The following is a 16,070-nucleotide window of genomic DNA, read 5'->3' as shown; positions in this document are numbered from 1 at the left end:
CACACACACACACACACACACACACACACACACACACCACACACACACTCTCCAAAAGGACCTACCACGCGGCTGGCGTCTAAGACCAACTGGACAGTTGCTATTTCTCAGCAAACCTCTGGGGGTTAGGCAAGCAGCTCCCAGCACCCCAGAACTGGGGAAGGAGGAGACCTGGATGACAGACCCATGTTACAAGTGGGGAAACCCAAGGCCCGAGTAGCCCCCTGCCTGTTGGGCTGTAGAATGAAGCACACTGCTTATCTGTCCCCTTATCTGCCCTCCTTTTCAGTCTCCCTATCCACTCTAGAGCCAGTGTTCTGGGCTCACCGAGGTCATGACTATGCTGTGTGACCTGGGGCAAGTGACAACCTTCTCTGTGCCTCAGTTTCCTCCCTGATTAAAAAAAATGAGGATGAAAATAAAACTCACCTCTCAGGGATTAAATAGGATGATGCCTATAAAATTTTCAGCATAGGTACTGGTACATACTAAGTGATTGATAAATATTAGCTATTATTGAAGAAAACAGCTGACCACATTGGGACTTGATTATACCATGTGGCAGGCATGGTAACCTGAATGCTAAAAAAAAAAAAAGGAACAGAAAGAGGCTGCATTTATTGGCCACTGACTGCACACATTTATTCAGCACTGGGCCAAGGCTTTTCAAGCATTTTCTTAGCCCCTCAATGGGGCTGTTCCCATCTCTGTTTGATGACGAGGTGCAGAGAGGTGAAGTCACCTGCCCATACAGCAAGAAAAAGGCCCAGAGCTCAAATAGTTCCCAGGTCTATTTTGGCTTCTAGGGTCCATGCAACCCCTTGGCTTTAGCAAAGTCACAAAGTGAAATCAGGCCCGGCGCCTTTAAGCCAACTTCAAGCCACTGGACGGGGCTGACAAGTTAGGGAAGTAGGCAAGGGCAAACATGGAAATGAGGTGACACATGGCAGAGACGGGGCAGGGTCTGGGGACCGGGGGAGCAGTCAGTGCCCAGGGCCACAGGGATGAGCTGGTAGGGCTGATGAAACCCATGGACTAAGGCAGAACGGACAGTGCAATGGACCGATGCTTCCTCTAGTGAACAGGGTCTCCCACATTTCTCTACTGGATTCAAAGGGGCTCCTGTGAGCACTGTCTCCACAGATTCCAGGCAATGGACAGGCTCAGCGAAGAGGGCTGGGGTCAATGAGTAATACCATCTGCCACATACCATCCCGGCCAAGAAAACATTTAACAATTAAGCACCTTCCCTCCAAAAAGTGAGTTGTGTTAAGAGCACAATTTCACCTTCTACCGAGGATAGCTGTTTTTGAAAAGTAGAAATTAAAGTGTGTGTGGGTTTTTTTTCTTTTCTTATAAAGGTACGTCTTTAAACAATTTAATCATTTGATCGAGCCACGTGATCTGTATCCTTCTATCTGGTATTACTTATTCTTAACTCAGGCTAACTCAGGTGTGACAAGCTCAAGGTCTCTAAGCTCAAAGACCTCCAGGGGCTTGGCAGGCAAAGGACAGGAGTCCGGTGGGGAGGCCACAGGGAAGAGTAGGGATTGCAGCAAAAGGGAGCCCAGCCACAGGTGGCTCTTCTCAGCTCCAGCTACTGGGATTGGGGCCCCCCGGGGCCAGCTCCTCCCATTTCTCAAGAGAGGCTGAAATCTGAGGTGTGTGGGCAGACAAACTTCCCGATTCCTAAGACCCTGTGTGGGCCAAACACAAACACCCTTTGCCCCCTTTGGTCCTATCACGGCACCAGGTCACCCAAGGCGGCCACAGCAAAGGACAATCTGACCAGCCCAGCCTCATAGGCCCGAAGGCTCACCCCAGTGAGGTCATCCAGGAAGCCTGGCATTGTTTTGCCCGGAACAAAGCCGAAACAATGAGCGACAATATTCTGGTCCTAGTGAAAGTGAATTGTTTGGGGAATTGTTTTCGGCATGACATCTCTGGGGACAGGGCTTGTTCTCCACCTGGGTTCAGTGTCTGTGGGCAAGGTCCTCCCTCCCCTAATCTAACTGCAACCTCCCACCCCATAAAAGTTCAGGTCACCCTCAGAGACCCCTTCCCCCACCTCCGCGGAGAGCACCTGCCTGGCTCAGGCTCAGCCTTCGGCTTTCAGAAACATTTACGTCTCCCCAAGCCACGCGAAGGCTCCCCTTTCCCAGATCAGGAAGTGGAGGCTCCGAGAAGGGGAGGGTCTGGCCAGGTCACCAGCCACGAGGCGGTGGGCCAGGATTTGCACCCGAATTCTGACTCCACGCCATCCTGGGGCAAGGGCGAGCTCTACACAGGGACCCACCAGAGCAGGTGACACTTCTGGGTCTGAGGATTGCAAAGGAAAATGTGGGCAGATAGAGACAAATGTTGCAAAGAACTGGCCTCTGGGACAACGCCGGTAGGGAGCAGGGCAGGATGTGGGTCTGGTGTACAGCCACCTTGTCCTCATCCCCGCACAAAAACATCTGCAGGTAAAAGGTCTGAGGACTGGGTCCAAATATTTTTCTTATCTCCTTGCAGATGGCAGGCCTTGACCCAAAGCCCAGAGACCACAGGCAGACAGCAGAGAAGAAACAGAGAGGAGGACGTGCAAACTGCAGAGGTGAGGGGGGGGGGGGGAGGGAGGGGCGGTGTGTGACCTGAGAAGGTTACCCCCTCCCCCACAGGGCTGGGCCTAGAGAAGGGTAGAGGGGCCGGAGCAGTGTGGTTGGGCACCTCCCCCCCTACCCCAGGTGAAGGTGAGGTGGGCACAACCATGCCCAAAACAGAGGTGGCCCAGGCACCAGCCAAGCAAGTCATGGACTCGGGAAAGGAAAGTGGGCTAGGAGTCAGAAAGCTGGGCCTATCTCAGTTCCGTTGGGTCACGCAGGGCAGGTACTTCCCCTTTTCATCTCGGATATCCAGGGGAAAAAACAGAGCAGGGGGCTTCAGCCAGCAGTGCATGCTGGATAAACATTTACTGACAGCCTACCCTAGGTGCCAGGCACGGCTCCAGGAACTGGGGGTGTGGACATGAGCCCTGAGGAGCTGACATTCCAGAAGGAGAGATGGACACTAAGCACAAACATGCGTTACGACCGGGCCAGCACGTAGACGACAACCAAGCGGGATGAGGTGTAGGTGATGGGGCAAGGGGCGGGGGAGGGGGGGGGCGGGGGGGCAGGGTGTGTCAGAGAGGCCCCTGTGAGGGGGTGACATTTCATAACGGCAGCCACTCCCTGAGGACGGGCTCTGGGCAGGCCCCGTGCTTAGCCCATTCAGGCACCAGCTCATTTATTCCTCTTAGAAGCCTGGACGAAAGAATGAGGCCCATAGAGGCGAGCCACCTGCCCACAAGTCACACACTGGGATTCATTCGCACCCAGACGACCGGCTGCAGGGGTCTGTGCTTTTAACCACATTGAAGCCGAGATCTGCAAACATCAGGGGGAATGGTGTTCTCAGAGCAGGGAACAGCGTGTGCAGAGAGGGCCACACTGGGCTTGGTAAAGGAACAGAGAAGGCCAGTGTGGGAAGAGAGAAAAAGAGGGGACAGGGCCTGGAGGCCAGGGTTAGGACCTAGGTTTATTCAAAGGGTGGACAGCCCGACAGCCTTGCTCTGCCCCGCCGAAGGCTCAGCACATTCAGCTAAAAGCCCCCACCTGTTCCCGACCGCCTGGCCAACCCTCCCAGAGTAAGAGGGGATCTGAAAGCTCACGTGGGCTTCTCCCTGTAAGCAGTTGCTAGTGGGGACTTGATAGTCCCGGGTACCCCAGAGCTGTCCAGGCTCTTCCTCGTGAGCCGAGTTCGCCCTTGGGATGGGCTGAAGGTGGCTGCAAAGAGGCACCGGCCAAGGATGGGCAGTGGAGCTCCTTCCCCTTGGCCAAGGGCCACAGCGCCGGGGACACAGAGAAGAAAATGTTCTTGCGCATGGCGTCCAGACCCCCGCACCCCTCCACAGGTGGGTTTGGAAAGAACAGGGTCAGCCTTTGATGCCACTGGATCTCAGACAAGTCCGCTCCCTGCACGGAGCAGGCCCTTACTCACCGAGAGCTGGTCGGGAGGAAACGCCCGACTGTCCGCACCTACTGCACAGCCGGCCCCTGCAGGGGGCACAGGGTCACCTGCATGCCCTCAGGTGCTAGTGTCCAGAGACAGGGGAGGGGCTTGTCTTGTCAAAGTTACGGAAATTATTCTGCCAGCTCATAAGGACCGGAGCACGCGTCTGAGTCAAGAGGGAATGAGAGAGGCTTCAAGGAGGAAGTGTCCTGACACCGCCTGGCTGGGCCCCGCGGCCGGGGCCCTGCGCCACAGGAAGGCAGGGGTCCGGGAACAGGCAGGCCTCTCGGGTCCTGTCTGACGGGGTTCAGACCCCAAACGCCACTTAGATTTCCAGCACACGCCAGGCGCCGCCGCCATCACCAAAGCTTAGCCAAAGGAGAGGATTAGGCGGACGAGAAGGGCCGCCATGATGTCTGCTGGGCGCTCGGGGGCCTGTTTTCAGGCACCAGGCGGTGAGTCAGCAGGCAACAGCCTCCGGGCGCTGACTCACCAGCCACAAGCCTGCCACTCTTCTCCCGTCAGCTTCCCCACCACCCCGGGCCTCAGCCTGGTTTTGCCGGAAGTGGGGGTGGGGGGGTGGGGGGGGTCAGCCATGATCCTGAAGCAGGCTTTGCAGAACCCAGGATTATTTCTGGAGGCCACAAAAAGAGACTCGAGAAAAAAAAGAAAGGCTTGGTTTTCATTTCCTCAAACTTCCCCTTTTGAGCTGCAAGAACCCGAAAACCACCCTCCTCTCACTGGCTGTGAAAAGCAAACAAAGAGCAGCCCCTCCCTCGCTGTACAGAAACCGGAGAGAGACAGGCCCTGGTGGCAAGGCCCGCTGAAGGCACGCCTGCAGCCCAGGCCCACTCACTGCCCAGCCACTCCCGGCCGCCTCCACGCCAGAGCGCTGCGGGGCTCGGCTCCATGGAAACCGGCCAGGGCACTCTCTGCCGTAGGGCCTTGGGCAAGTCACCTCTCGGGCTCAGTGTTGCCCGTTGTAAGGTGGGCGTAATATCTCCTCGATGGCGTGTGAAATCTCCCAGCTCAGTAAGTGTTTGCAAACAAGCTCCCCGTTCTCGTTCTTGTTGTTCCTCTTTCAAACAGGTCTCTCCTCAGGGAGGAAGGACTTTGTCTAACTTCCTAGCTCCACGCTTACCTCACCCTAACCTAGAAATGTAGCTCCAGGGCAGTGTGGTGCCTGCGGAATGAAACAGCCGGGGCGTCAGCAAGACGGAGGGTGATGGGCCCACAAAGTCTGCCGCCGGTGCCCCCGTTTCAGAGCGAAGGCGCTTTAGCCTGGACGACGGGTCACTTATCTGGAAGTCAAGTTTCAAGTGTCCTCCGCCATCTGGAGCCCACCCGAGTCTCCAGGGACTACTAAACCACACCTCGGCTCATGCTGTTCCCTTAGCCAGGCACACTGTTCCCCAAGTAACTCACGGCAATAAGTACCCCAGGGCAAAGGCTGTGCCGTGGGTTCCATGGGCCAGGCCACACTCACCAGCCCATCATGTTGCCATCATCTGTTTGCTCTTCTGTTGCCCAGAGCCTCGCTCTGTGAATATTGGTCAAACCGAGCATTTAGGGCTCAGGACTCTGGGGACACTCAATATAGGAGTAAATACCTTCCGCCTTTTAGCTGTGAGGGCTCCTTGATCGGGACTACAGCAATGGCAGCCGTTGAGGACACAGGCAGGGAGGTCCACAGAGGAAGGATGGGCCCCAGGTGCTCTCTGCTAGCGAGTGGGATGTGTTCCAGCATCTGAGCACAGTTCCCTCCGAATGGCATAAAACTCACATTGCAGTCCACACCAGCGTCGGGGTGAGCTCGAGGGAGGACAGACATTTCTCTGCTGTGGTTTTCCCACGTGGGCAGAACCCCCTCTCCCCCCCCCGCCCCCCGCCCAGGGCAGCCCAGACAGCCCCATCTCCCTCAGCTTTTCATGTGCCATTGGTTCTCCTCTGCCCTACTGCCACTGCTGGGCTCTTGCTGAGAACTGTATGACGAACTCAGAGTTCTCCTTGGGAAACCTCCGTTTCTGCATCTGTAAAACCGTCCCTTGCTGAAGCTCCTGGGTTCTTGGGCAGAGCGGGTGAACGACCAAAACCCTCCCAGGTGCCTGAACATCGGCATCGCCTGGGACTCTGGCCAAAATGACAGGTGGCTGGCCCACCCCAAACCTACAAAGTCTGAATTTTACTGAAAGGCTGGAAAACCAACCCCCAGACTCCCAGTGAATCTTAGAATCAGGCGAGGTTGGGAACGGGGATGCTAATGAACTGGGCGACACTTGGTAAAACATAAATCAAAAGCAGCCTATACGAAGGACTTGGTGACGGATAATGCGCGTATGTGTGCGTGTGTGTGTGCATGCGTGCGCACGTGTTACACGTGGACAGTCTCCCCTGCCGGGCTCTGAGCAGCTGGGGGCTGGGCCCAGCTCAGTTTCACTTCCCCAGCCCCGGGAGGTCCCGGGCCTCCCCCAGGAACCATTTGCACAGTGGTTCTCCTATGCCCATTGCCACGGCTCCGTACAGTCCCCCTGGGGTGGGCACTTTTGTCCCCCGTTTACCAACAAGGGGACTAAGGCTCAGAGAGGTGAGAGGACCTGGCCCAAGGTTACCCAGTGAGTGGCAGAGCCAGAATATGAACCCAGACAAGGCCAACACTCCTTTTATCGGCTCGGTCAAGTGAAAAGGAGCTTGAGAAATACAGGTGAGGGCTGTCAGGCGGACTCCCTGGGGCTCTGGGGCAGAGAGCTGAGTGGAGTATGTGGGATCCATGCATCACAGACCCCAACCCAGTGGGGAGCGAAGGAAGCCTGGGCCTGGCTCCTAAGTCTGGCGAGGCCCGGAGTCTAGCTGACTCAGGCAGCGTCTCCAAAGACAGGAACAAGGCACAAGTTACATCGCCTGGGACTTGGGCTGTCACCCCTACAGAGGGCGGTCCCTTTTTCCCTAAAGTAGAGGCAGCAGGTAGGGTCTTCCCAAAAGGAGAAACACCTGTCCCTAAAATGCCAGCTACCCAAGCACAGGGAACCACAGGAAAGGCCCCAGGAGGCCCCAGTGAGGCCCAGCTCTGCCAGTGACCACTGCTTGACCAAGGCCAGGCCTGCCCCTGTGGGCTGTGCTTTAGGCCAGGTGACCAGGAGATCCAGCAACCTGGAGGTGCACGCGCACACAAACACACACACACACACACACACACACACACACACACACACACACACCTCTCTCTTGAAGGCAACCAACCCGGCAGAAGAAAACATACTCCTTAAGTAAATCTGTGCCTCAGTTTCCTCAAATACAGAATGGGAATAGTAATATCTCTGAGGGTCATGGGAGTTAAATGAGCTAGCATGTGTAGACTGCTTAGAACAGCACCTGGATAAAGTGTCAGATATCAAGTTGATGGCCAAATTCATACACTCTCCCTAGAGCAGTGACAGCCTGGACTCATAGCCAAGGCCCTGCTGGGCACCACCAGGCCCACTGGGCACTTCACAGGCCATCTCACATAGCCAGGACCAGGGCTCCACTGGGGGTCAGCCATCTCTGCAATGTGGCCGTCACCCTAACACTCACCCCAGTCTCCTCCCCACTCCCCTTTCCCTTCTATTCCACTTCCTCTCCCCTTCCTCAGTGGTAAGGATTGGGAAACCCTGGGGTTCCTCCCCCGACTCCCAGTATATTGCTGACTGAGGGCAATGTGGGTGTCATGGGCTAGTGGCTTCCTGGAGATCTGAGCATGAATGTGGGAAGCTCCTGTCACCTCCTCTACCTAGCCTTAGGGTGCAGCTGGGATAGCATCGCAGGTAGCGGCCCATGGCAGGACAGAGGGCAGGAGGAGGGGCAGGCAGCTAGACCAGGCCTGCAGCCCCCATACAAGGTATTGGGACCGTTCTAGCCCTCAGGGCGGTGGCGCCTGCCAAGCTGGGGAGGTGGAAGTCTCAGGGGCTGGGGCCTGGGCTCGAGAGCAGACAAAGGCTTTGCTGTGAGCACTGCTGGGAAAGGGGACTGCACAGCGGCCTCGCCAACCCGTGGGGGCAACTGCAGACAAGCTACTTGGAGCAGAGCGGCCAATGAGCCTCCCTCCCTCCTTCCTTCCCACTGGTCACTCTGGGCAGCTGTGAAGAAAACTTTCGGGAGAGGAAGGCGTCCCCCAGGATGGCTGCAGCTGCAGAAATCAGATACTGTGACCCCTCAACTACTCCTGGCAGCCTCAAAACCTCAGAGGTCCCTGAGTGCCTGAGACCCCTCACCGAGCCATCACTGAATGACACAGCAGCCCAGGCCCCCATGCCCAGAGTTCACCAATAAGGATTCTGAAGCCTGCGAGGGGAAGGGGCTTGCCAAGGAAGCTCTAGTCAGGCTGCTAGGGATCAAATCCTGGCTCTGCTGTGTGACCTGGGCAGCCTGCTTACTACACCTCAGTTTCCTCAGCAGAAAATGCAGCTGATAGTAGATCAACCTCCCGGGGCAGAGGGGTGATCACATGAACTGACGCAAGTAAACCGCTCAGCACACAGCCAGGCACAGACAGGTGCATATCAAGATGTTATGCATGAGGGTGACCACCTAGTCACACTGGAGCAAATCTCAGAAGTGCCTACTCGTAGGAAGGCAAGACAGCAGCGATCGTTGTGGTTGCTCTCAGAACATTCCAGAGCTTCATCCCATGGCTGTCCAGTGGGCCAGGCCTCTGCCAACCTGGGTGAGCCTTCACCAGCTGCAAGTGCAAGGAGAAAGCCAAGGGCATTGAGTCAAGGCCTGGCGGGGAGGGGAAGGAGACTGCCTGGGCACCTTTCTTAAACCCGATTAGCCCTACTTGCTAACAATGCAGCCTTCCTACTTTATTTTTTTTTTTGGGGGGGGGCGGGGGAAGGGGTGGTACTAAAGATGTCATTTCTTTCACAACATCTTAGTGAGAGCAGATGGTATCTTTTTAAAAATTGGTAAAATAAAAGTTTACCAGCCCCAGGGTAGGTAGGCCATTCCACTCCTCAACCCAGATTTGTTTTTTGAATGTGTACTAGTTCATGAAATTCAATGCCAATAATGTGCCCATTTTGCAGGTGGGGAAACTGAGGCCTATGTATAAGAGTTTCCGTCTCCAATGTTCCAACTCTGGACTCTGCACGTCCAGTTCCCTTTCCAGCCTGCTCTGACTTTGGATGCTTAGGACCAGCTCAACTCCTTACTTATTTGGGAGCTCTTTTCCAGGCCCAGGGAAATTAGAGCCCCAAATCCCACGGAAGTCCCTGACCCTAAGGGAATGGCCTTCCTGGTCGCCCAGTGACCCATCTTCAGTCAGTGCAGAGGCCGAGAGGCTCCATCAAAGGATTTGAACAGACAGGGGGTCCCACTGGTGGGTGGTCTGGGGTGAGAAACCTGGGCAAGCACTTCCCAGCAGGGGGAGCCAGGACCTGCTCCAAGCTGGACGCCTCTGAGAAAGACCTGTTCCCACCAGGCCCCCAGCAGGACCACTCGGGTCAGAACTCAGAAGCACCTAAGGGTTCCCCCGTTTGTCCCCTGCTCCCTCTCCCACCCAGGCAGACTCCCTGGACACCGTTTCCTAGGTAACTAGAGCTGCTGGAGACCTCCCACCTCTAAGCTTGAATTATAGAAGCAAGCCCAAGGTGGTTCTCTAAGGGGACAGAGGCTCTGTGAGCAGCCAGGACCAGGTGGACAAGCAAAAGCGACTTGCCCCTGGGTAAGTCAAATGGGGTGCATCAGAGGCCTGTGAGGGTGCAGAAGATGCCCAGCACCTGGGATCTGGGCCTCAGCCTATCTGCTCATGAGGTCGCAATGCCCCTTCCATCAAAGCCCAGGTGCCCAGAGACTGCCTTCTCCAGAAACATGCTGCTGACTGGGAATGTCCCTAAGCAGAACTAAAGCCAGAGAGAGGGTTCCTAATCACAGAACTCACTGTCTCTATGCACCAACCATTGCCTGGGAGGTTGTGAGCTTTCACGGCTCAGTGCATTTTCACAGGCGGTTCCCGGCAGGCCCAGGAATGCACATCCCTGCTCGTCTCATCTTCAAATGCCAACTTCTCCAGGAAGCCATTCCCTAACCATTCCCTGCCCCTCTCCCAGCTGAACGAGTAGCTCATTCCTCAGCTGCAATCCTCAAATCTTCCTCCTGTGGTCACATCTGCATCACAGGGTGCTCTAGGGCAGGGGGTGGGCCTCCGCCCAGGAGGCAGCAAATGAGGAGGACCTGGACTGCTGTTGTTATAGCAACCCTTGGTTCTTTTCCAGCTGTTCTTAAATCCTGGAAACAATAATTGCAGCTAACATTGTGTGCCTGGCACTTCGATGGGCAGTCGGTATAATTCTAGCAAGTAGTAATTTTTTTTAATCATGCTAAATATTTTTATTTCTTTAAATTACTGATTATGGCTGCTCACTTTTCTCCTATAATTAGTCCAAGGTAATGAGACTTCATAGCATTTTCAGAGTCGGATAGGATATAAAGCACACTCGAAATGCCTAGATGAATGGAAAATCTTCCAAATACACGGCCAAATACAGAGAGACATGCCAGCTCCCTGGGCTAAGCCCACATGTGTGCCAGGCTCAGTGTCTGGCATTTGGGTGCCGTAGTTTACCCAGTCCTTACCAATGACTCTATGAGATGATGGATATTACCCTATGAGGTTCAAAGAGGTTGAGTGACTTGACCAAAGCTGTACAGCCAGAAAGAGACAAGGGTTCCAGAGTCCTGGTTTCTCAGCCACTGGGCGCTGGGACATCTCCTGGCTTTTATACCAGAAAGTCCCCCTATTCACCTGAGGCTGGCAGGAGGCAGGGGTGTCATTGGGCAAATCAACCAGCTGGGTTAGAATCCACGTCTCATGATGGGCCCAGATCACAGGTATTCCCCCACCTTCAAGGACTGGGCTGCAGCCAGTCTCAACCACAGAACGCAGCCACCCAAACATCCACTTAGCGGAGGCTTTGTCCTAAGCGCTCCACGAAGATCTTCCCATTTAATTATGTATACCTGCTGGGATGACTAATACTGGCCTCTCAGGCCAGGAAGAGCTTTTAACTATTAAGTTCAGCCTGCCCAGAGCAATTAAGCAGCTATGTGGCTAATCTCAAATAATTGATGCAGGGAGGCGTGGAACCCAGCAGTTCTGTCTCCAGAGCCCAGGCCATGTTTGGAAATGTAACTGCCTGGGTCCACCTCACTCCCGCTCAGCCCTGAGAACATCCCCTACCTCCTCACCTCCCCTGAGCTTTCCCTCACCCCGACCCTCTGGCAAAGTGGCCCGACCAGGACTTAATCAGCTTACTCCTCCTATAGATAGCCAGCGATCTGGAAGTCTCCTTTTACTGCTTGAGGGCAAGGATACCTGGAATTGAGGCCACAACTATAATTAGTTGAGAAATCTGTCCTTTTTAATTGACTCATCTATTTATTTGTTTAATCAGTTCCTACTGACCCCCAGATGGCCGAGTTCTAAATAATTCCTGCCCAACACTGTCACTGGAGAGAAAGGATCCTACTGGCCGCTCCAGCTTGGTTCTCCAAATCCCCCAACAGGCACCTCCCACACCCCTCGAGACTCAGTTCCCCAAATACTCTTTGCCTAGTTCCACTTTTGCCTCTGCTGTGTCACCATAAAAGATTTTAGCTGGAACCTAACTCTGCCATTTGCCTGCTTAAGAAGTAGTGACCTCAGGAATGTCATTTCCCGCTGGGGCCTCAGTTGCATCATCATTGAAATGGGGCACCTCGCATTACACAAGGGAAGGTACAAGGAAGTGCCTCAATACGGGATTAGATTTGCTCTCAGGAGAAACGGTATGGCCCTGAACAGGAAAAGATCAGCCACCTTTCTTGTCAAGCAGTTAATAAACACTAACTATACCCCTTTTCTCAGCATCTCCCAGTGCTGAGAAAGGCGGACACAAACTGTTCTGTCCAGCAGGGAAAATACCAAATAAACAGCTCGATTGGTTGTTTTGTGTCAAACAAGCAGCCAGTTCGCTGGCACTGCTGTCCCCTCCCAAGGTACTTTATATGCTTCTAAAACCACGTGAGTCAGCAAAACTAGGTTAGACATCTCATTAGAGTGGGTTTCCTCCTGGGACCTCTGGCTGAGCCTGCGATTCTCCTACAAGCGTGTTTGAGTGGGGGCTGGGCTTTGTTTTTCTTCCTGAGCCAGTTGTCAAAACAACTAAACCGTCCTTACCTTTAAGGGCACCTGGCAGAATTAAATAAGAACTTCTGGTTTTAGGCTGGTTCCCCAAAGTGAATCAATACCCACCACTCAGCAGGGCATCTGGGGTCAGCAGGCTAGACCGCCCCATCCAGCCCCTCTCCCTTCCCCAGAAGGGAACACCCAGCCAGGCCACCCCCTTATGCATGGGGAGCGCCCACTTCACACTTTCACTCTGCCCTGCCTTTTTTTTTTTTCATGGGTGGTTTCTCTACCAGGAAGGCCCTTCCGGTCTTGTGCTCACCTGGCAGGAGCCTATTAGAGGCCTCTCGGGAAGTTTCTAAGCTTTGTGTACCCAAAGCATCTTCAAGAGACCCTGCCAATGGACACCTGATCAGTCTCCCCGCTTGCCTGAGCGTTCCCAGCCTGGACAGAGTGAGACGCGTTCATCTCTGGGTCCCCAGGACCCGGCCAGGACCTGAGCCACAGGAGAAGCCCATAACTCTCTGACGACAGAATGAACAGACTTTCAATTCTCAGTTTTCAGATGTTCAGAGGGTTTCTCCAAACTTCCCCTGACGTCAAATATTTTCACTAGGCCTTTGCCCCGCTCAGCAGGGCTGGAAGGGGGTGTGCAAACGTGTGAAGGTCCCAATGGACTGGAAAGGCCACAGGGAAAACAAAAGGTCTGCAACCTGGAACCTTAAAAAGCAGGGGCTGTTGTGTCTCTGTGAGATGATGGATGTCAGCTAAGCCTATGCGGTAATCATCTCACAATCTAGGTAAGTCAAACATGCGGTGCATCTACCTTAAACTTACACAGGGATGTATGTCAATTATTTCTCAATAAAACTCGAAATGAAAACTCACCGAATTTTAATGTAATTTACATGTTCACATATTGGTCTCCCCCATTAGACTGTATAATTCTTTAATTTATCTTTTTTAAAAAGTTGGGGGCAGCCCTTCTCCCCAGAAGCACCCGGCAGGCCCAGTGCTCGGCCATGACACTTTCAGGCCTGGCCACACAGAGATCAGCTGGCCCAGGGAAGGTCTCAGATGTGGAGGAATCAGTGCCTAGAAGCAGCCCCCATCCCCACCCCCAGCCAGGGACCTCCCACAGCGTCAGCCTTCCTAATTTTGTCTTTTAGGGTGAGAGGCTTCACTGAGTATCTGGACTGTTTAACCCTAAATTATCCCTGAAAGCACTTCATTACAGGTATTAAGACGCATTAATATGAAATATTTGCGCCCTAGCCAGTTTGGCTCAGTGGATAGAGTGTCAGCCCACGGGCTGAAGAGTCCTGGGTTGGATTCTGGTCAAGGGCACATACTTTGGTTGTAGGCTCGATCCCCAGCCCTGGTTAGGGTGCGCGTGGGAGGCAACCAATCGATATGTCTCTCTCACATCGATGTTTCTCTCTCTGTCTCTCCCCCTTCCTTCTACTCTCTCTAAAAATCAATGGAAAAATATCCTTGGGAGAGGATTAAAAAAATAAGAAGAAATATTTGTATCAAGCTTTTTAATATACCGAACATATCTCCTATATGTGCCTGTTAACCCAGTGGGCATCACAGTCCCCATTTTACAGTCGGGGCAACTGAGGCCCAACAGGAGATGGGACTTGTGGGAGGCGACACAGCCAGAATGCAGCCGAGCAGGGATCCTTCTCTAGGCAATGCCAGGAAAGGAAGGGTGGTGCTGAGAGGAGCAGAGGCCTGGCATGTCAAGGAGCTGTGTGACCTTGGGCAGGTCACTGCACCTCTCTGAGCCTCTGGGGGCTCATTTATAAGGATGATGGATGGGAAGGTGGAGGCAGACAGGGTCATGAGAAGGAGGGCTGGCTCCCATTCCCAGTCCACCTCCCTTCTCTACCTGAGACAAGGCCCAGTCTCCTGCTTACACACTGACTGAGTTTTGGGGGCCTCTGTCCCATGTTGCAATCATAATTGGTTTGTGTCATCATTTGTCTATCACCTCCTGCCTTGTTCCCCATTCTATCTCCACCGCCCAGCACTGTGCCTGGTATACAGAGGGAGCTCAATAAAAACTGAGTAAATGAATAAATGACTCAGTTCCTTCAGGTGTGAGATCATCACAGGACAGGAGAGGGTCTCGAGCAGCGGTCGCCAACCTTTCGGACCGGTGGTCCGGACCACTGGTTGGCGACCGCTGGTCTAGAGGGAATAAACCAGGAAGGGCAGCAGGGGCCTCCTGGGTAGCAGCCCAGGGAAGGAGAGGGCAGGTGGGGAGCCCAAAAGCCCACCACACCTGTCTCCTACTCGGTGTGCCTCAGTGGCATCACCAGGCACCTCTTTGAGCCCGGCTTCTTCACCCATAAAGCAGGGAACATTGTAGCCTTCTCACAGGCTGTCTCAGCTCAGATGAGTTAAGTTCTGGGGCATGTTAGGTGCTCAGGAAGCATCTCTATGTCAGAACTGGACTTCGTAAATCGACTAGGCTGACACGTTGGTGCCTGGATGAGGAGACAGAGGCCCAAGGCAGCAGCGTCTTATAGTCTCAGAGCAAAGAGGGCCAGGGCCGGGGCGACAGCCACTGTAACTAGATTCATGGGGACAGTCTGAAACTTCAAGAAGCAGTTCGTCATAGTTTCTGGGAATGACCGAATGACCTCCCTGGGCTGTTGGATAAATGAGGCTGCAGAGGTAAACTTGTCAGATTTCGCAAACACTGCACGGGACACACTTAGACTAAAAACATGACTCATTGTTTATCTAAAATTTGAATTTAACTGGGCGCCCTGCATTTTATCTGGCAACCTAATCCACAATATCTGGATGTGTTACACACACACACACACAAACTAACACAAAAGAGGAGACCCAGGAAATAAGAGGAATTGAACTTATGCATATAAGCATAAACAATGGACGCAAAACTCTGGGGGGTGAGGGCATGTATGGGTGTGGGGTGGGGGGGGAGTAATGGTAAGATATGTACACATATAATACCTCAATAAAAAAATAAAAATTAAAAATTAAATAAAAAATTAAAAAAAAAAAGAGGAATTGAATACTCTAGCCACCTGGTCTGAAACCTCCACCTGAGTAAAATGAAGACAGCGGGGACCGAAGACCACACACTCTCCGAGCATGTAGGCATGCTCCTTTCCTTCTCCCACCCAGGAAGCCTCGTCCTGGTGGCTGCACAGACATTTCACCATCCTCTTGGCTCCTCCGTTTGCACATTTTTTCCAAAGCAGGTGTCCACGCCAAAGACGTCATGTCACGTTAGCATCACATTCCACCTTCTCCTACGCTGACCCTGGACAGACATTGCCAATGGATCTTGCCATCCTTCCCACTGATCAGGACCCAGCCCGAGATTCCTCATTGGAACCCAGTCTCTCTCTGGGCCCCAGTCACTTAGGGAACAAGAGAAAGACCTCATGTGTGAGAGATGGTCAGGGCAGACAGGACACCCAGAAAAGACTAAAAACAGCAAGACAAGCAGAGGCTCACAGCACCACGCGACCCGGAAAAATATGAATAAGAGCCATATCCCCCTCACTATGGCAACACGACAGCCCTGATGGGACTTCACGGAGCAGAAGCTCAGGATGATGTGAGAAGACGGCAGGATTTGGGGGTCAGAGAGCACCCACAAATGTGCAAGGTGAAGTGGGAGCTGAGTCAGGGCTGGGAATGAGGGGCAGAGGAGCAGGCGACCCCAAACGTACTACCCATGGCTGTTCCTAGGGACAAAGGCAGGAGGGTGAGAGTGCTTTTTGGCCCCACAGAGGTGTGCCACTGAGCTGCCAGGCTGAGGTGGGGGCCAGCCCTCTTCCTAAGCACGCAGACGGGGTGGGGGAGGCACATGCCCTTTTACAGTCAACACCCAGCTCAGGGAGGGAGACCC

At 53.8% G+C, this 16,070-nt stretch overlaps 1 protein-coding gene across 3 annotated transcripts in view; it reads right to left on the bottom strand.

Annotated features, from left to right (window-relative positions):
- Positions 1-16,070, bottom strand: part of SLC6A6 (solute carrier family 6 member 6) — a 74,770-nt gene that overhangs the window by 39,402 nt on the left and 19,298 nt on the right. The window contains exon 1 of one of the 3 annotated variants that reach the window (XM_079794683.1): positions 4,021-4,580. The exons of the other annotated variants lie outside the window; for them this stretch is intronic. The gene's annotated coding sequence lies outside the window, so the exon portion shown is untranslated. Of the gene's footprint in view, positions 1-4,020; positions 4,581-16,070 lie in introns of those variants that run through there. 3 annotated transcript variants of the gene reach the window in all.

Source organism: Cnephaeus nilssonii (genome assembly GCF_951640355.1).
Source record: "Cnephaeus nilssonii genome assembly, chromosome: 17".
Taxonomy (NCBI): Eukaryota; Metazoa; Chordata; class Mammalia; order Chiroptera; family Vespertilionidae; genus Cnephaeus; species Cnephaeus nilssonii.
The sequence above is the reverse complement of the archived record's forward strand: the minus strand, read 5'-3'. Positions and strand labels throughout refer to the sequence as shown.